Source organism: Pelodiscus sinensis, chromosome 17, assembly GCF_049634645.1.
Source record: "Pelodiscus sinensis isolate JC-2024 chromosome 17, ASM4963464v1, whole genome shotgun sequence".
NCBI classification, from domain to species: domain Eukaryota; kingdom Metazoa; phylum Chordata; order Testudines; family Trionychidae; genus Pelodiscus; species Pelodiscus sinensis.
The window spans coordinates 6,971,333-6,993,136 of record NC_134727.1 but is presented as its reverse complement, the minus strand read 5'-3'; the positions used below and the strand labels follow the sequence as shown (position 1 = coordinate 6,993,136).

Here is a 21,804-nt window from a genome sequence, read left to right as displayed (position 1 = left end):
TCTGGTGCGCCCCATTATGCACCCAAGGGATGGAGCAGGATTATACTGGGAGCCTAACCCAATCCACTGCCTGTGCCAATGAGGCCACAGAGTGATTTTGAAAATTTTAGCATGAGCTGAACTGGCCCATACATGCCTACCCAAATGTAGAGTCATTCCTCCTGGCTGCTATACAAATATACCCACAGCAGCAAGACAATGCTTCTTACGCTGGTGATAGTACCAGCCTAATAATGTCCCAGGATCAGCTATTCCCTCAGAAATAGTCACCCTCATGCTCTGAGAAGCAAAGTTCCAAATGGCTCTCCACCTAGTAGTAAATATTTTTCAAATTATAATCAAGAAACAAAGACAGGTAGCTACCATCCTGAGTTCAAGCGCCTCATGATAGGACTTGAATCTTTTTCAATCCGTAGTGCATGATTATTGGGCCCAGATGGATTAATTTCTCTAATGACACTACACTGGTCACATTCATCACTATTAACTAAATATGCTTTGTAGCTTTCATTCAATCTAGCTGACTACTACAAACTCAATATCTCTTATCCCTTATGACTTTTCCCCAAGCAGCACTTGGTTTTTAAGCTGAACAATAAAAACCACTAGTTATTTATAGAGGGGAGGTGCTGAGAGTGATCTCAGTATTTCTTCTTATGCTTAGAAGTATCCTTCATAGTGGAAGTGTAAGCTTCATCATTAGCTTAAAGATTGATTTTATTTCAGAAAGTTTTGAAATTGCAACATCTTAGAAAAGAAGTCATTTCATGAATTCAATGTACATCTTGAGTTGATGAAAACATCCATTTGCTTGAAGGTTGCACCATAGCTCAGACATTTAATACTTACATTTTCCCCTAGAGTTCTTGATAAATCTGTAGTATCAGAAAATATTTCAGAATATCTATATGGCTTGCTTGATTTCTATTTTAGAAAACTAGTGATAAATAGTCAAAGTAAAAACAAAGTACTTAGGCAGTATAAATGTGAGGAACACATTTTTCTGATGAGAATGGATGAGATGAGTTTTTAAGGAAAAGTTCTAGTTAGAGCACTCAACATGTAAAGGAGATGCAAATGTTTGTCTGAATGAATTAAAATGAGTCCAGTGTTACTTTACAAACTAACAATTTTATTATGGCATAAACTTTCATGAGTTGCAACTCACTTCATCAGATGCCTGAACTGAAAAAAAGTAAGAAACGGATAGTAGGGATATAGAGATGGGATTGTTACTTCAGCACTAATTCAATCACGGTAGATATGGATAAGAAGGTGAAAATACCTAAAGTGGGAAAAAAATATTTTAATGAGCTAACCATTCACAGTCCCTATTCAGACACATTCTGATGGAGTCAAATTTGCATATGAATTCCAGCTCAGCATTTTTACATTGCAGCCAGTATTTGAAGAATTTTGGGGTTTTGGGGGGGAGGGGGTTGTTCATTTATTTTCTATTCTAGGGTGTTTTTTTTCTTGAGGGTGGAACTTTCAAATCTATAATTGTGTGTACAGGAAAGTTAAAATGTTCACGCACTGGTTTCTATATGTTAGCATTCCTGAGGTCTGATTTGTGTCCATGTATTCTATTGCATAGAGACAGTCCGGTTGTCCAATGTACATGGCAGAGGGGCATTGGTGGCACATGATGGCATATATCACATAAGTAGATGTGCAGTGAATGAGCCTTTGATGGTATGACTGATGGTAAGGCTGCAACATGAAACTGCTGAGCTGGAATTTGTATGCCAATTTGACACCATCAGAATGGGTCTGAATAGGGAATGGGAATGGCTCACAAAAGCTTATGCCATACAACTGTGAGCCTTTAAGCTGCCACTGGACTCCTTGTTGGTTTTACTGAAACTGACTAACTTGGCTACCTCTGAAACCTGTCATCGCGAATGGATAAAGAATTTAAACACAGATTTACGTGATTAATGAAGTCCTTGTATTTGCCACCTCTCAGATATCTTATTGGTTCCCAGCAAGGCTACCTCTACACTGTGGTGCTATTTCGGGATACCGGAGGTTTCCTGAAATAGCTATCCCACATCTTAACAGTGTGCCCATTATTTTGAAATATAACGGGCTCGCTATTTCAACATCCCTGTAAACCTCATTACCTGAAGATTAAGGGATATCGCGGAATAGTGGGTTATTTTGAAATTTGATGCTGTATGAAATAAGCTACTTTGAAATTGACTCAAAATAGGGTCTGGCTCTTGGTGTTTAGTGTGCAATTGCTTAGAGAACAGCTGTGCTGGTTGGGCCTGATGGTCTTCCATTCTGCAGGGTCCAAACTACTGGCTGTTCAAAGCTGTCTGGATCCTAGATTAAGTTCAGCAGATGGCACTCAGGTAAAGCCAAGTTTCAACATGGAGCCTATGACAACTTCAAAGCTGGGACCATACACTTGGCACTTAGTCTTTAGCATAGCTCAACTCCTTCTATAAAAGATTAAGCATAGGGTGGTTCAAAGCAAAAGGGCAAAGTAATAGGTCTACATATGAGGAGACCATCGTGGCAGGCAGTGATCATATTAAGACTTGGATTACTTGACATTTAATTGCAGAAGGCTGCTTTAGTGAAAGGCAGAAGATACAACTGGTCCACTAGACTTTCAAAACATCTGGCCATCAGTTTGTGTTTTACTGTGAAAGCCAGAGTAGTGACAGAAAGATAAGTCTTTGCTTTGCCCCCATTTTAGCTACAGCAACGTAGTTACAGAAGCAAAAATATGGCTTTTTAGAAGGCCTGAGCCTTGAAACAAAGTTCATAGAACTATCAAAATGTCCCTTTCTTTACTACACAAGATTTCCTGTAATCACATGGGAGCTTATCACATTAAACACAATCAGTAAAGGAGGATAATCTCTGGAAACAAAAAGTACATGTGCCAGAAATGTTAAGTTTTTCCTTCCAACAACCATGGGTGGTCTCCCCAAGAGATTGGCGTTAGCTGGCAAACAACAACTTGTTCCATCTGTGAGTGTAAACTCTGCCTTGATCAGCCAGTAAGACTATTTTCTCTCTAGTTTTTCCCAGAAGTTCTTTCCACCTCAATAATTAGGGTGGAGGGAGGAGACACAGAAATTAAAGTACAAATCCTTTAGCTTGGTCTTCCTAAGGATTATTTTCAGCAACATCTCAATGAATATAAGTAGAGTCTGAAATTAAGGTCAGACTCTTTTCTCAGGCCATGTCTACTCTAAATGGAAGATCATTGCTCCAACGATCAATTTTCCAGATTTCGCCTTAGCGAGTATAGTTAAGACTTGCTAAATCGAATGGAGAGTACTCCCCTGCCAGCTGCTGATACCCCTGCTTATGCAAGGAGTAAAAGAAGCCAAAGGGAGTGTTTGTTCCTGTTGATCTCTCACTGCGGGAATCATGGGGAACATGAAACAAAGTAATTACCATATCTGGAGTTGTATATCTTCATTCAACGTTCCCTATGAGTGTAGACCTGGCCTCAGATACAACTGATTTTGCTATGGGACACTAACTCAGGAGTGTTTTTTTTTTTTTTAATGTTAGCCATAGAGGCTGGCAAATCAAGGTTGTTGCTTTCTGCCTTCCTGGAAATGATTTTCTACTCTAATTCTCTTCTCCATGAACAAACATAGTGCAAAGGAGCAAACTAACAAAAAACAGATGACATAAGTATTTTGATTTTTAGTTCAGGATATTGCAGATGAGATGACTAGTTAACCTTTATTAACTATATATCCCTAGTTCTTCAGTATCTCAACTGCACAATATTGATTATCATTCTCAGTTGCTATGAAGTGCTAGTAGAGGTCATTGTTTGTCGAAGGGCAGATTATGACTTTATAGCTGGATGACTAATGTGATTCAGTTATTGGCAGACATTCAGAAAATGGAAGGATTTTGATAAGCATTCAGTAGATGTCTCCTTCCAGATGACCCTATGACTAAGAGTTTGTCCTAAAAACTGTCGTGTTTATGTAATGACTGAGATCTTTAAACTTGTCCTATTTTTAATAGCCTAAAAATACACCTGATTGCATATCTTCTGTATCTGAGCATCAAGTTCCTCATATGCCAACATCAACTGAATACTATCACCCCTCAAGGTCACCAGGAGCACATTAAAAACACAATGCAAAGAAAAGTCAAGAACAGTGATAGCTGTGCATCTTGGCAGGATCAGTCATTGTTAATGACCGAGGCAGAGCTAAACCTGCTTTTCTATAATAAACTGAGAACTCCTGTGGCTTCCCCCAGCCAGAAGAGTCAAATTGTTACTGATGGTTGAGCTTCAGAGAAGTAAGTAGTAGGATGTAAAATGCCTAAAACACTATGTGCCTGCTGCTCCAGTGACAGGATGAATTGTTGGTTTCAGGAAACATTTCTCAGTTACCATTTATCCCCCAGAATTTGCATAAATGTAACACTTAGGGGAATATTCCAGTGGCAGTAACAAGTGGATCTTGCTCCAGATCATCACTAGAAAAGATCAGCTGATACAACTACACAATAGGAAACTCTTCTAGGGCATGTCTACACAGCAGAGCTAATGTCGAATTAAGCTTATGCAACTTCAGCTACAACTTCAGTCAATTGCGTAGCTGAAGTCGAAATAGCTTAATTTGGCTTTTTGGCGCTGTCTACACAGTAGAAAGTCAAAGGAAGAACTCTCTTCCTTTGATTTCCCTTATTCCTCATGAAATTAGGGTTACCATGTGTCAGAGTAAGAAGTCCTCCAGCTCGACGTAAATTTGAAATAAAGGTTTGGGCTATGTCTACACTGCAGGCTTCTTGCACAAGAGTGTGCCCACATTGCCATGTGCTTTTGTGCAAGAGATGTGCTTTTGTGCAAGAGCATCCATGGCAGTGTGGACACTCTCTTGCACAAGAAAGTTCTGATGGACATTTTAGCCATAGGGGTTTCTTGCACAAGAGACCCCTGTTGCCTGTCCACACATGCCTTTTTGTGCAAGAGCTCTTGTGCAAAAAGGCTTATTCATTGTGGGGAGAGGAATAACTCTTGTGCCAAAAACACTGTCTTCTGACGATATACTGTACTTTTTCTTGCTCAAGAATGGGCTTGTAGTGTGGATACTCTGCAAGTTTTTGCACAAAAATGGCTGTTTTTGCGCAAAAACTCTGCAGTGTAGGCACACACTATGTTATTTCGGAATAACATCAGTTATTCTGAAATAATGCTGTTGTGTAGACATACCCCTAGTGTAGGAACATTGTACCAGCGTAAATGCATGCGCTGGTAACTTCATACTCGTTTCCCAAGCAAAATAAGTTACAGCCCAAAAAAAAAAAAATTTTGCATAGTGGTGTAACTGAACATATGTTATTGCTTTTGCTGGTATAGAAATGTTGTAAAAAGTCCAATAAATAAAATTGCCTGCTAACTGACATTACTATGTTGGTTTTTAGAGTAGACTTGGCTTAAAGAATATGCGGATTGTGTGGGTTACTCACATACCACCTTGGAACAAAACACAAAGCTGTTTAATTCTGTTTCAGATTAATGTTTAGGAATTTAAAATCAACTTGGGTCACAGATATCATCAGTGATGTTGACAGAAATGCTTCAAGCCAGCCTGCAGTTGTGGTGAATAATGATCAGCCAGATGAACCTCACCTTTGGAACCATTCTCCAATGACTACTCAGGCAAGGACTCCGAGGGCACGTCTGCCCTAGAGGGTAAGGTTGACTTAAGATGTTCAACTCCAGCTACATTTATTACGTAGCTGAAATTAACATATCTTAAATCACCATCCACACAGTGGGAGGTCAACAGGAACAGACACTTCCTTAAGCTTCCCTTACTCCTCAGCAAAGCAGGAGTACTGGCACCAACAGAGGCATCCTTTGCATTCACATTAGCGTGTCTTCACTAGACCCTCTAAATCAAACCCTAGAAGATAAACCGCAGCAACATCGATCTTCTGTGTAGTGTAGACATAGCCTGAAACAGACTTTGGGATAAGCTAATCTCTAGTATCTTAATGTGAACCTTCAATACCTAACCCTAAGTGAAATTTGAATTTCTGGTTCACTTAAAGACAGCGAAAGGGAATATTTTAAGAAGTGTTTTATTTTTTCAAAACCTACAGTTATGACAGAGACTTTGATGATGTCTGACAAATGTCAGGTGGGTTGGTCTCTCCCCGTGCCCAGGAATGTGCAATTAATTTACTTAGAAACACTATTTCACAAGTGCTTTAACACTGCTGGATTTTAAGAGCTGCATTATACAGAGTGTCCACTTACTTCCTACAATCCATACCTTTCACGCGAATTATAAAAAAGTCGGTTTAAAGGAAAAAATGCTTTCATATAACAAATGGCCTTGGGAAGAAAAGCTGTGCTGCCATAAAGAATGCAACAGAACAGATTACGCGAATAAGAATTTCTCAAATGAAATGTTTAACAAATCTAAGCCTTGCCTCTGAAGGTGGAAACAAAGTCCTTTTCCAACCAGAAATTCAGCAATTGCATTTGAAAAGCTACCCCATGAACAAAACAAAAGATACTGTTCCTGTACATAAGATTTGGCTAACAATAAAGGCTATAAGAAAGTATTTGAATTCTCTTGTGCTGGAAATACAGTTAATAATTTGGAATATCTGATCATGTGGTTGCACACCAGTTTAAAAAAAAACAAATTAAAATAGATCTCCCTCAGTTTTATTTTTTTTTATTGCCAACTTAAATAAATCTGTATGTTTGAGTCTCTCCATCTCTGTGCAGCTAGGGTTTTGCAAAATAGATGGCACAGTCTTGTAATTACACTTGTGAAAATGACATCAATGTTGAACTTATCTGTTGAGAGAAATCTAACCCAAGCCTACCAAATAAGAAAAGCTACTCTGGTATTTATTCTTCAGTTTCTCCAGTATAGCTTGCCAAACTGTTAGTTCCCAAAAGTATGGCATCATAGTAGGGTGTGGTGTAGATTTTCAGAGTTTTTCCCAAGAGAAGTAACATAACACACAACAATTCTAGATGCATGTGTATGAAAAATAAATCTGCTTAGGTCCACTTTGTCTTTGGGGCATGGTCAATGTATACTTTATGGACTGGTACCCTCAAAAGTTCTAATTAATACTGAGTTTCCTACCAGAACCAGAGTTTTTATTGGTTTTACAACTTCCATTATTTGAACAGTAACATTTACCTTTGTAAAATAAACTGGTATTTCTCCAGGTGAGAAAACTGTAGAGTCTATACAGCAATAAAAGGAATGAAATGCTAGCTTACAAAGGAAAATTGGCAACCCCTGAGACTATTTTGTAGGGTATGGATAACTTACTGAGGTAAATTTGACACGTTTTAATAAGATATTTTATTTTAAAGCTCCAGGGACTTGCAAAAGAGTCAAAGAAATCCTTTTCAGAGAGATGAAGACCTACAGCAGAGAAACTAATTCTTATAAAGTGCTCTGATCCAGAATACCACAATAGCAACCAGGCTACTAACTGTAAAATTATACTGTCTGAATGCTTGCAAATTAAAATGTTAACATCTATTTAGACTAAGCATGTAGAGTTTACCAGTTCATAAACTTCTGAGATTCAATGGCATTTGAATTCATTATTAATAGTCAACATGACTTCTAAATATTTTACACTGAAGTTTTTAAAGAGCTTTAAAAGAGCTGGCCAAGAAACTTTCTGCTTTTCAGTAAGTCAGAACACTGCAGAAATTTGAGATGACTGGAAGAAAGCTAATGTTGCACTGATATACAAAAAGGGCAAGTAGGTGGACCTGAGCTATTATAGGCCTGTCAGTCTGACATGTATCCTGGGCAAGATAGTGGAATGGGTGAAAAGGAACTTGATTAAAAAAAAGGAAATAATATAATTACCGCCAGTCAGCATAAGTTAATGGAAAATAGATCTCTTCAAACAGTGTTTTTGATGAGATTACAGGCTTTGCTGATAAAGGGAATAGTGCTGATGAAATATACCAGACTTCTGCAAGGCATTTGATTTGGCACGGCATAACAATGATTAAAAACTAGGAAGACATCAAATTAACATGGCATGCATGACATGGATTTAAAATGGATAGATCTTCAATTTACCAATTGTAAATGGTAAACGATCGAAAGGATCTAGTCTAGTGAGATCCCACAGGGATCAACTGCTGGAGATGGAGCCTGGGCCATGGTACTAAAAATAGCTCCACAGTCTTGGCTGCAGTCCCGGCACATGGAGCAGCTGCCAGCCATGTGGCTGTGCCCCTGGCAGCAGCTGGAGCCGCAGCTGAGTGGTGGCTACTGGGGCTGGGGCCACAGTACTATTTTTAGTACTGAGATCCCAGCCCCAGCAGCCATGACTCCAGCTGCTCCTGAGTGCGGGCGGCTGCCCAGTGTTCTAGGACTTCAGTTGGGGCCTCAGTGCAGCTGCTCCTGGGCCAGGGCTGCTGTGCTAAGAATGCCCAGGTGCTGCCATCACACAGCCAGGTGGAGTGTAGGAGTCCCGAGGTGCAGCTGGGCTGCGAGAGGAGCACAGAGCTCCAGGCACGGAGTCAATGGGGAGAGCCCCTGGCAGCAGCAGGGCTGTTGTGCGAAGCGCAGAGCTCTGGGCATGGGAGTTAGGACCTCTGGAGAGAACCCCAGTCAGCAGCGGGGCCATCAGGCAGAGTGTGGAGCCCTCCCAGGCAACAGTGAGGGCACGGGGAGCAGAGTCCTGGGTGAGAGCAGAGCTGTGGGGGCTGGGGGGTAGTGGAGCCTCCCTCCCGCATGCGGAGAACAGAGCCCCAGGCAGCAGTGGACATCCAGGTGGAAATGTGCATTGACCTCCCCTGGTCTGGTAAATTCCCTGGTCTGGGACCACTCAGGTCCCAAAGGCTCCAGACCAGGAGGTTCAACCTGTATCTTATTTTTCAAGGGTGTCTTGGCAATAATTAAGGCTAGAGCTTTTTTATATTTTAAGGAAAGTTGAGGTTCTGGAACACAACATAGAGCCTCTAGGAAAAAAGCCAACTCACTGAACCACCATGATTTTAGTCATTGCTATAGAAGGTGCTTTAATTTTTAATTTAATTGTTTTGTTTAATTCGATGAGATACCAATTCACTTAACAAACCATTTGTATGAATGTGCAGTTATATAGCAAGCAAGAGTATTCTCTTGCTAGCTACATATCATTTGCCTTTGTGGGTGAAGACATGTCTTTTGTCTCTGTTACAATGTTCCCCACTAAAAAAAAAAATTAGCATTTGCCAAAAGTTACCATACGGCATGAGATGTCTATGCTACCTCAGATAACACAATGGTTATGTCTAGACTGGCAAGTTTTTCCGCAAAATCATGTGATTTTGCGGAAAAACTTGCCAGCTGTCTACACTGGCCGCTTGAATTTCCGGAAAAGCACTGACGATCTCCTTTAAAATCATCAGTGCTTTTCTGGAAATGCTATGCTGCTTCCGTTCGGGCAAAAGTCTTTTTCCGAAAGACTTTTGCGCAAAAGGGCCAGTGTAGACAGCATAGTACTGTTTTCCTCAAAAAAGCCCCGATCGTGAAAATGGCGATCGGGGCTTTTTTGTGGAAAACCGCGTCTAGATTGGCCACGGACGCTTTTCCACAAAAAGTGCTTTTGCGGAAAAGTATCCTGCCAATCTAGACGCAATTTTTCCAAAAATGCTTTTAACGGAAAACTTTTCCGTTAAAAGCATTTTCGGAAAATCCTACCAGTGTAGACGTAGCCTATGTGCTAACTGATGGCAACTGCTGAATTTTCTAGTATTTGGAAAAAAAGAGCCATTACTGGGACAATGTCAGATTGGAAGGTCTCTAGTGGGGTTCCACGGGGATTTATTCTGGTGTTGGGGGTGTTTACTATCTTTAGTAATGACCCTGGATGTAGGAATGAGAGCATATTAATCAAATTTGCAGGTAATAGAAAGCTGGCCAGGGGCAGGGTTGCAAATAATGTGAAGGATAGAATTAAAATTCAAAGGGACCTTGGTAAACTAGAGAACTGGGGTATAGATCAGAAATTCAGCAAGGACAAGTGTAAGGTACTACACTCAAGGAAGAAAAACCAAATGCGCAAATATAAAATTACACACACACACTGAGTGTATAGGCAACTAAAATTTTCTTAATGAATATTGATTATTTTGTATTGATTCTAAATCAATATGCAGTTGATGATGCCATATTAAAGGGACTTCTCTATGATTCACAGGGGGTCTAAGGCATGCAGATACTATAAGAAATATAATCAATAATTAGATTATGTGCTATGTACTGTGTAGTCATGTGAACTGAAGAAAACGAACTAGCTGAAATTTTCTGATGATATCCCTAAATTCATTTTCTGAATGTCATTAACTTGCAACTGCACGATGAGCTTTTGGAGTCCATGAAGAGGAATGATGCAGCCATTTTTTTATGCTTTACAAATTACTACCCTTTTTGATTGGCTTGGGCTGGGAGGAAGGAGCAGGGGTTGGAATGAAGGGGGCACTGTGGAAGTTAGGGGCCAAGGGTGTACAATGCAGGGTTAACGGCAAAGGTGCACAGGATGAGGGTGCAGATGTTGGGGAGCCCATGGATGCAGGGATGGTGGGAGTATGGCTGGATGAGAGTCAGACCAGGTGCCAGGGTAGGTGGTTTTCAGGGTGAGTGAGTCCAGGGTCCTGCGCCTTGTTAATTATCCTTGTTTTAGTATTTTTTCTTCCATAACAATCTTATATATATATATATATTGTTAGTAACTGGTGGGTGCCGTGGTGGCACACATGAACCAGCTCACATAACATCAATATTGGTGCACAAGACAAAACTCACTCCGCTCACGGATGGAAAAATCTTAATGAGAACACTGATCATGACAACAATTAAAGGATTAGAAAACCTGCCTTATAGTGATAGACTCAAGGAGCTCAATCTAGCTCAAAGAGAAGATGAAGGGGTGATTTGATTACAGTCTACTAGTATCTACAGGGAGACAGATTATTTAATAAACTCTTCAATCCAGTAGAGAATGGTATAACACGATCCAATGGCAAGAAGTTTAATCTGGACAAATTCAGACTGGAAATAAGGCAAATTTTTAATGATGAGTAATTAATTATTCAAGCAATTTACCAAAGGTCAGTGGGCAGGGGTTATTCCTAAAACAGTTTTCCTCGGGCTAGGAATGGCATGGGGAGGAATCACACGTGAAATGGTCACATGGACAGTGTCTCCCTTCCACCCCTCCCCAGCAGTCACCACTGGTTGTGGTAGATTATCATTGAATATGTCAAGATTGGATTTTGTTCTAAAAGATATGCACTAGGAATTATTTGGGAAACTCTGGGGACTATGTTATGCAGAAGGTCATATTAGATGATCAAGTCAACTTTAAGCTATTGAACTGTAGCGTACATACACTCTAAAGATGCATTGCCTTCCACCAAGCTCTGCAAAGTCTCAGAGGGGGTGTCGTGTTAATCTGTAGCTGCAAAAATGAAGAGTCCTGTGACACCTTAGAGACTAAGGCCAGATCGACACTGGACCTGGAAGGTCAGCTTAACCTATGCAACTCCAGCTATGCAAAATGCATAGCTGGAGTTGGCTTACCTTAAACTGAACCATAGAGGCATCTACAATGCAGGAGAATGATGGGAGCAAATGCTCCTGTCAGCTTCTCTTAGTCCTCACAAAAGGAGGAGCTGGACGCTGCAGGAGCTGCCTTCAGCATTCAATTTATGGGTCTATACTAGACCCACTAACGGTAGATGATCGAACTCTGGCGCATCGATCTTCCAGTAAGTATAGACGTGCCTGAAGAGACTTAGGCTACACAGCAGGGTTTAGCTCAATTTGCATAGCTTATTTAGAGTTATGTCAATTGTGTCTCATTTCAAAATTGGGAGTGTCTACACAGCACTTATTTCTAAATAGAGCACTCTTCCTCTGCCTTCTCTTCTTCCTCGTACAATGAGGCTACGTCTGGACTGGCATGATTTTCTGGAAATGCTTTTAACGGAAAAGTTTTCCGTTAAAAGCATTTTCGGAAAAAAGCGTCTAGATTGGCACGGATGCTTTTCTGCGATCGGGGCTTTTTTTGCGGAAAACAAAGCTGAGCTGTCTACACTGGACCTTTTGTGCAAAACTTTTGCGCAAAAGGACTTTTGCTTGAATGGGAGCAGCATAGTATTTCTGCAAAAACACTGACAATCTTACGTGATATCGTCAGTACTTTTGCGGAAATTCAAGCAGCCAGTGTAGACAGCTGGCAAGTTTTTCCAGAAAAGCGGCTGATTTTCCAGAAAAACTGGCCAGTCTAGAGACAGCCTGAGGGTTACGGGAGTCAGAATAAGAAATCCTCTAGCTTGACAGCATTTTGACATTATTTTGAAATAACTGCCTGCTGTGGAGATGTGGACTAAGTTATTTTGAAATAATGCTGGTTATTTCAAAATAATATTGCTGTGTAGACATACCCTTAGAGACCCCAATAAATCTATTAGTCTCTATAGTACCACACTGAGAGTGTGTGCATTTGAACTGGACTGATCATTTCCAAAACAAAGCAAATTATTCTTTATTTCAAACAGGGTAGTGAGATCTTTGAAGCAATGAGAATAGGTTTTTAAAAATTCTTCAAATTCATTTTAATGAGAATTATTTTTTTAAAAAATGGCATTTATCACTAGAAAGTTTATGATTATGGCTAGAATAAAACCAGCTAAAATATAGCCAGTCATGTTTCCTTAATTTTTACAAAGATTTTTTTAGGTGTGAAGCACCCTACACTTATATCAGATTTTACTAGTATATACTCAAGTTGGAGGCAAGAGTTGGTCATCTGAAACAGTAAAAATAGCCCATATGTTTACAGAGGAGAATGAAGCAGCAAGTTAATGCCAAGATACATTTATCTACTCAACCCATTGTCCATGTGAACAATAGATGTGAAGTAGGGAAGTAATGGTAATCAAAGAGTGAAGAGGCAAATGATTCATTGGATCATGGCTCCCAACAAAAAAAGCAGATACCTAGACTGACATGAAACCATGCAGTAGATTTGGTTCCACTTTCCTTTAGTGTATATTCATTTTTTCTCTAGTTAAGTTAAACTTCTCCTTTGGTTGCCAGTTGGTATGTAAATGGAACATATTGCCTTTTTGAGATACATAAGCAAAAAGGAACAGGAATTTCTCAGCTAAACAGTTAAAACTGCAAACTTGCTGCAGTGAAAAGGTGAGTAAATAAACCCCACTCTCTCCTAATCATATCAGGGTCCAAAGATAATAAAAGTGTTGTGCTGGAAACACAGGAAGCTAAAAGTCCAATAAACCTATTTTGAAATGGGTTTAAAAACCTGTAAATTTCCCACTCCACACACCAGAAAAATATGGGTTTCAAGCGATGGTGGAAAGACTCACGTAAGCAGACAGCTGTGGGAGGTTAACTTACTCTTCTTCCTAGAATAGATTAAGTTTCAACTGGAAGTTTAAAGTTCCCACTCAGCCTGAAAGACATTATCTAGTGATAACTTCCTGTTTCCTTAAAGGGAGTCTATCACCGAAAGGCAAGACCCAGTTGCAGCCAGACAGGAATAGAGCTTGGCTGGAATACAGCAACTTGAGTGCAGTTTCCTCTGTAAAACATTACTTGTAGGTTTACAGAGTTAACCTAAAACATGCCATAGTTATTACAGAAATACTATCCTCACCTTGCTTTCATATAGCTGTCAATATTACACTGAAAAAGTCAAAGGGCAGGACAGAAAAGGAGGGGGTCTTGACAGGGTTACAGGGGAGGTCAGGGAAAAGTTCTTGTAAGCACCATTTTCTCCTCTGATTTCATATCTATTGTACCAATGCTACCAATTGTATAAAGTGTGATGCTCAGAAGAAAATTAACTTAGTATGTTTTGATGCCTTTTTGAGAATGCACAAATATCAGAGTCTGGGTATCTAGGGCTTAAACTTGAACAAACATGGCGCCTCACCTCTATCTTTTTCAAATACCCACAATCTCAAAGCCTATTATCTTGCTTGCTTGCCCTGTGTGTGAGGGCAGAGAGGCAGCAGACATGTCAAAACCCAAACAAGAGGGATATCACAGGGCCTCATGCTTTATGAAAACTGGCTTATGAATATGACTATGTATAACTCAAAGTCTCTTCAGGCAAAATGCATCATGTATCATTTTTTAAATTACAATCGGCTAAATGTATCATTTTTGTATGTGAAGTTAGAAATATGAAGTGTGGATTTGTTTATAATTCTAAATGGGCTTGTGATGGGGTTGCGGGGGCTAACGGAGAAGGTCTCACACCCCGCAATAACGTGACGCGCTGCCCGGTTGTCCCAGGAAGCGCCCAGCAGTGCTGAGAGTGTTCCGCCACGGCCACAAATGTCTGCACGGCAGCCCCCAGCTGGAGAGTAAGAAGGGTGCAGGCATCGGCGTCTGAGGCGGATGGTGTCACCTTTGAAAAAGACCGGCTAGGGGAGGTGAAGGGAAGGTGGTGCAGAGAGAAGGAGACCCAGCAGGGAAGAGGAGGCAGCGGTTCCAGCTGGCAAAGAGGAGAGAGTTCCCGACCGAAAGGGGTGCACCGGACAGAGGGTCACCCAGGGCAGTGGACGAACCCCACAGGGTGCCACGATCCCTTGCCGGGGGGTAGGAAGTAGTCCAGGACAGGACGGTCACGGAGCTCATGGGCCGGAGAGTTGCGGCACTCCCGCCAGCTGGACAGGAAGGTAGGCTTCCTATCCTTAGGGTCCTGCGCTGAGACCTGGAGAGAGGGAGAGCCTAGGGAAATCTTATGGGATGGCAGTCACCCCAGGGGGCACCCACGGTAGAACTGCAACAGGCTAATGAGAGTCATTACTGATACATAGGAAACTTAATGTCCCGGTACTCAAGGGAACAATCTGTGAATGGCTTAATTTTTTCTGTAAGCCTGAATTGTGGTTAGTCATTCCAGGACATGTGGCTAGGCCACCTGATGCTAGAACTCATTTTAGATCTGGTAATTTTCCACTCAAGGGGAGAAAAAATTGAACTGAGCACAACAAATTACTGCCTTGAGCAAAAGATATATAAAGGGGGGGAACCAAACAATAGTGGTAGTTGCCAGCAGATCCCTGCTTACCACCCAAGTTGCTTGCTAGAAACGTCTAAGACTAAACAGGGAAAGATCGGACCCAAGCTAGGAGGATGACTCTCTTGTGAAATAAATTATTAGAACAATGGTTAGGGTAAGAATTTACATGTAACATGTTTTAGTGCATTAGGATTAGCTGGCATGTTTTGTTAATTTTGACTTAGTAACTTAAAAGCTTTCTCTGTGTAAATGTTTTATACATAATAAGATTATGTATTTGGGAGTTTTGGGCCTCTTGGGGGGGGGGGGGGTGTTCCTGGGTGCTGTCAATCGCCTTATACCTGAGCCCTCCTCAAGCTGGTTCAGCATCTGTGTTACTCTGTAGGGGGGGCTGCTACCCAATTCTAGACCTTTGCTGGGAGAGATCAGAGCGTCTGGCCCAGCAGGACAGGGTGGTGGGGTGCCCCAGAGGGCAGGTCGGTGGACTGAGTGGCATGACCAGCACTCAGGTGACAGTCTTAAGGGGACCCCTGTCATCGAACCCAGCATGAGGGGACTGTGATGTTTCATTTTTGCCTATGAGGGGAACACTGCCACTGCAGGGACCATGCAGGCCAGTGCTACAAACAGGTGTAGCTCTTACCGTCTCGCTATTTGGAATCGCTGCATTTGGCCTGTCTGTTGCAGGTAGACAAGTCACCAGCGAGGGCTCTGATGTAATGCCCTTTGGAGCTCATAGCTGATCAAATTATGGCTTACGAAGCTTTTTATGCCTTTAGCTAGTACCCTGGAAAACTGAAATAAAGAGACCACCAACAGCCAACAGTGGAACTGATTGATTACGTAGATGGTGCATTTTGTCATCTCAGCCTAGCGAGCGCAGGCCTGGTTAGAGCTGAGCCTTCTAGTACTTCATGTGGAAACAATACAGATCCCATGGCTTTTTATGCCCGTGCAGCTTGCTTGCTACTTTTGAATGCAATCTTATCAATCTTCCCTATAGCGAGAAATAGGATCTTCCCTCCATTCAGGTTACCTCTGGACCACCCCTCCACCTCTGGACGGGATGCTGACATCGTTGCCATGGACAGTGAGGTGGAACAGGAGTTGATGACAGTGGTAACACGAGATGGATGGCCGTTGCATTCTCTTTTAACATCGGGGCTGTCCTGGGATAAAGTTGTATGTTGAGAGATTGCTTGAAAACCACTCCACGTAGATCCAGAGTTGTCGGATTTAAATGCATCAGCTGTGGAAATCAGACCACCTCAGTATTAAAGCAGCTATAATGAAAACCAGGTTGCTATGGGATACAAATGGGTTTCTTAATATAAAGTGGGAGAACTTCCTGGACAGTTTGTTCATGATAGATGTTTAGATACTACTGTATCTGATCATGTAAAACTGTTGCCTTTGTTTCCTTTGCTTTTTGGTGCCAAAAAAAGGGTCAGGCAATGAGTCAAGAGACCTTTATTGGCCCAATGCCAAGATGAATAAACATTCTATCTGTATGTATAGAAAAACGAGTGCAGGTGCCCACCCCCAAAACTAGTAGTTTCTAGGAAATAGTTTTGAAATGTGTCCCAAAAAAATAGAAGATTTCTATCCACTGCATTTCAATGTTGCCTGGGGGAGCACATAAGGTCTTCGCAAAGATAAAGCCTGCTGCAAAGGGGACTTGGAGTAATACAGAGTGATCCTTTAAAGGAGAGAATTCTTGAAAAATGCAAAATTAAGCCTCTCTGTTGAATCAGCTAGCCCAGGGCAGAACCCATAGATGCAAGTCATGAAATACTGGCCCGTTGTAGGGAAGGAGCTAATACTAGCAAACTGTGCTATATCCATTATTAAACTAAACTGATATGCCCCAACAAAGCTGTCCACCCAGAATGCAAGTGCTCAGTAGCTGAAAATACAAACACTTCTGAAGAAAATGAGTTGAACAGGTTTGATTCAGCATAGAAAAGGGAAAAAGGGCTCTAGATGACCCTGGCAATTACAGACCGGTAAGGCTAACGTCCGTACCAGGCAAATTAGTTGAAACCATAGTAAAGAATACAATTGTCAGACACATCGATGAAAATAATTTGTTGGGGGAAATGTCCCCATGGTTTCTGTAAAGGGAAATCTTGCCTTACTAATCTGCAAGAGTTTTTTGAGGAGGTCAACAAACGTGGACAAGGAGGATCCAGTGGATATAATCTACTTAGATTTCCAGAAAGCTTTTGACAAGGTCCCTCGACAAAGTCTCTTAAATAAGTTGTCATGGGATAAGAGGGATATCATGGACTGATAACTGGTTAAAAGATAGGAAACAAAGGGAAAGAATTAACAGTAAGGGTATGTCTACACTACAGCACTAATTCAAACTAACTTAATTCGAATTAGTTAATTCGAAATAAGCTAATTTGAATTAGTGCATCTAGACCTAAAAACTAATTCGAATTAGCATTTTGCTAATTCAAAATAGCATGTCCACATTGAGTGGACCCTGAACCGAAGTTAAGGCTGGCCGGAACCAGTGCCGGCAGGGCATCAGATTAAGACTTAGAGTGTGGAGCTGCTGCCTCAGGCCAGCCGAGGGCTGTGCTTAAAAGGACCCAACCCCCACCCTGGACAGACAGTTCTCAGGGTTCCCCGCTTGCTTGTCTACCTCGATGAGGGACAGCAAAGCAGTTCTGTCTTGGAGTGCCCTGAGTGCCCACACTCGGCACATCACAGCACTTGGCCATCAGCCCGGCTGCACTTGCCGCAGGCTGCCATCCGGGGGGGTCAATCGGGGGGCTGTCAGGATCCAGGAGGCCCTGCAGGAGAGCTTCCACCCTGAGGAGTCCACAGAGCCACCCCAGTCCTCCCCATCAGGGGCTCATACCCCATTCCTCCCTCGCCTCCTTCCACTTACCCCTCCCTAGCCCCCTTCCTGATGTAAAAAATAAAGGGCATGTGTGTTCAAAAATAGAAACTCTCTTTATTTAACAAAATGGGGGGGGGGAGATTAACCTCTGGGGAGACTGGAAAAAGGAGGTGGGAGAGGGGAAGAGAGAGGGTGGGAGAGGGGAGGGGGAAACCTGGTAGGAGGGAGCTGGAAGGGGGAAGCCAGGGGAAGAAGGAGGAGGGGAAGTATAAAACGATATGGTACACGATATGTTCAGTACTGTGCACTGATGTGGTCTCCTCTCCTCACCTCAAAAAAGATATTTTGGCCTTGGAAAGGGTTCAGAAAAGGGCAGCTAAAATGATTAGGGGTTTGGAACAGGTCCCATATGAAGAGAGGCTAAAGAGACTAGGACACTTCAGCTTGGAAAAGAGGAGACTAAGGGGGAATATGATAGAGGTCTATAAAATCATGAGTGGTGTGGATAGAGTGAACAAGGAAAAGTTATTTACTTGCTCCCATAATATAAGAACTAGGGGCCACCAAATGAAACTAATGGGAATCAGGTTTAAAACAAATAAAAGGAAGTTCTTCTTCACACAGCGCATAGTCAATCTGTGGAACTCCTTGCCTGAGGAGGTTGTGAAGGCTAGGACTATACCAGGGTTTAAAAGAGAACTAGATAAATTCATGGAGGTTAAGTCCATTAATGGCTATTAGCCAGTATGGGTAAGGAATGGTGTCCCTAGCTTCTGTTTGTCAGTGGGTGGAGATGGATGGCAGGAGAGAGATCACTCGATCATTACCTGTTCAGTTCACTCCCTCTGGGACACTTGGCATTGGCCACTATTGGTAGACAGGGTACCTTTGGTCTGGATGGACCTTTGGTCTGACCCAATATGGCCGTTCTTATGTTCTTAGGAGACTAAGGGGCGATATGATAGAGGTCTATAAAATCATGACTGATATGGACAAAGTGAATAAGAAAAAGTTATTTACTTGTTCTCATAACATAAGAACTAGGGGTCACCAAATGACATTAATAGGTAGCAGGTTTTAAACAAACAAAAGAAAGTTTTTCTTCATGCAGCGCACAGTCAACCTGCGGAACTCCAGGCCAGAGGATATTGTGAATACTAGGACTTTAACAGCGTTCAAGAAAGAGTTAGATAAATTTATGGAGGTTAGGTTCATCAATGGTTATTAGCCAGGATGGGTAGGAATGGTGTCCTTAGCCTCTGTTTGTCTGGAAATGGATGACAGGAGAGGCATCACGTTGTGTTCTATCCCTCTGGAGTATCTGGCATTGGCCACTGTCGGCAGACAGGCTACTGGGCTAGATGGAACTTTGGTCTGACCCAGTATGGCCGTTCTTATGTTCTTATGGACGCAAATGTGACGGGGGAGTTTAGAGAAGCTACTAGGAATCAATGGGTAGACTACGAAAAAGCCCAATGATCTGACAAGGCAGGAGAGTTGAAGCTATTGCCACATTATTTTGCTTCATACCTGTCAATTAGCGTGTATAGGGTGGGGTGAATTCCAGAAAACAGCAAAAGAGTGCCTGGCTGAGTCAGCCACTAGTTCAGACTTCTTTTAATCTGAGGATCCAGGGTTCAAGTCCCTGGCGAGGTGGTCTGTGTTTTCACCTGTTGCATGGACCAGGACCTGAAAAGGGTAATAAACCCTACGTTAGAATAACTCTGTCTCTTTCTGGTATTGTAACTTGTTGATAGGTAATGCTTTCCCCAGCTATAAAATTACCATGGTGTTCCTGCAAAAGAACAGTATTTCAAGTAAATGTCATCGAGTAGTATCAATTGTTCATTTAGTAAAGACCAATAGTTTCCAATGAAAGCTGTTACATGCAGTAAATAAAGCAATTATTCTCCACATCAGGGCTGTTAAATAATTGCCTAGGTATAGCAGTCCTGAAAGACTGAGAATATAGACAGTAAAAAAACATTTCTCCGAAAACACACCTGAGTTGTGCTGCAGCTATATTCAGAGGGGAGGCACATCACCATTAAAGCCAGTTTAATACCTTTGTCTTGGTTGCTTGTAAGCACAACAGTTACATCCCATTCAAGCAAATCTATACACTGACAAAGGGCAGGAGGCCGTCCCGGAGTCACCTCCTGGGGAAGCAGGGGAAGCTACGGGATGTATGAAGTGAGATAGTGTAGGGGCAAGATGAGCTAGTGAGGAGGCCCAAGGCCTTTAGTGGTCTGTCCCAGGATCTGCAAGGTGGGCAGATATGGGCAAAGCCTTCTCCACAGGTTTTGGAGGTAGTGGTGTGGGGGATGCTGTAGCAGCTGGAAGCACTTTCTATTATGTACAGTTGGGTTCAACAGCTCTCAGCACCCTTACTATAAAACATTGTTCAAGCACCCCGGGCATGCCCTGTGGGATGTGAGAATGATTGGGGGGATTTCAGTGAGTTTAAACTTCTGTCCAACATTACTTCTCTCGGGTATGTCTACACTACCACCCTAGGTCGAACTAGGGTGGTAATGTAAGCATACCGCACTTGCAAATGAAGCCCGGGATTTGAATTTCCCAGGCTTCATTTGCATAAGCCGGCCGGCGACCTTTTTTAAATGCCGGCTTGTTCGAACCCCGTGCGGCGCGGCTACACGCGGCACGGGCTAGATAGTTCGAACTAGCAAGCCATTCTGAACTATCTGTACACCTCGTTCAATTTGATCTGAGGAAGTGGGTCTGGCCCACGAAAGCTCATCACCTATTAAACCATCTTGTTAGTCTTTAAAGTGCTACACAGTCCTGTTTTTTTGTTTCAGCTGCACCAGACTAACACGGCTACATTTCTACAACTATATCTCAGTAATGGAAGAGATGCAAACAATGCCAGTTTTCACTGTCGTCTTCATAAAGTTACAATGCACATTCTGTGGCAAGGAGATCTTACATAGATCACTAAGATTCTCATTTACAACTATTTCACAATAAATAGGAGTCATATCATGAAAAGCAGCTTCTTCCGGAAAAAGCGCCACTAAATTTAACGAAAGGGGGAAAAAAAGAGTCCTTTTTTTAAAGACTTCTGTGAGCCAAGACAATAGAAATGGCACCATCTGCTAATAATCCAATTAGAGAATTTCAAAGCAACCTCTAAAAAGCTGACTGTTAGTGATTTATTTCTGTAAACATTTTTCAATTACAACACATGGAGGTCTACATTCCTTCTAATTACATTCTTCTTGGAAATTATAACAATTCACAGGATCAAGGAAAAAATTCAGCTTTGTGTAATGGAAAACACTAGCTTCTTTTCCAATGACATTTTTGTGCTCAAATGTGACAGAACATATATTTGGCTTAGCTATCCTTGTACTCTCAATGTCCCTCATGGTATAGTACAGTCGAATATATTTTGTACGTGGCTTCGAGCAGTGGTCTCAGTAAGGAGTTGAAATACTTCTTTCCACTTGGTTTAGGATTGAAATTGTTATCAGATGAATGAATGCTAAGCCAGATTACCTGCTGTGACTAAGTGCTCTGAGGCGCTGGGGGTTAGAACACAATAGTGGCACATGCTTTAACCAAGAGCATGCGAGAGTGGCAAGGGGAGGTGGAGATGTACAGCAGAAAAGAAAGGGAGGGTCTGGCACAGATATGACAGACAACGCCCTGGTTCACAAATAGTGTGTACTGTCCTGGTGAGGAGTTCAAATCACTTCAGACACTTGTACCTTCTACGGCTTTTAAGTACATACAAAGGAGAGGCATAAAGACTAAAGGCCAGATCCTCAAAAGGGATTTAAGCACCTAACTCCCAAATCAATTAGAGTTAGAGGCCTAAGTATTTATGAGGAACTGGCACTAATTGATTTGGCCAAGGTCACCGCATGTTTCTGACC

At 41.9% G+C, this 21,804-nt stretch overlaps 1 long non-coding RNA gene across 1 annotated transcript in view; it reads left to right on the top strand.

The window, feature by feature from the left end:
* Positions 1 to 21,804, top strand: part of LOC106731478 (uncharacterized) — a 146,309-nt gene that overhangs the window by 108,539 nt on the left and 15,966 nt on the right. The window contains exon 4 of the long non-coding RNA XR_012896299.1: positions 5,512 to 5,692. This is a non-coding gene — a long non-coding RNA (uncharacterized LOC106731478). The remainder of the gene's footprint in view (positions 1 to 5,511; positions 5,693 to 21,804) is intronic.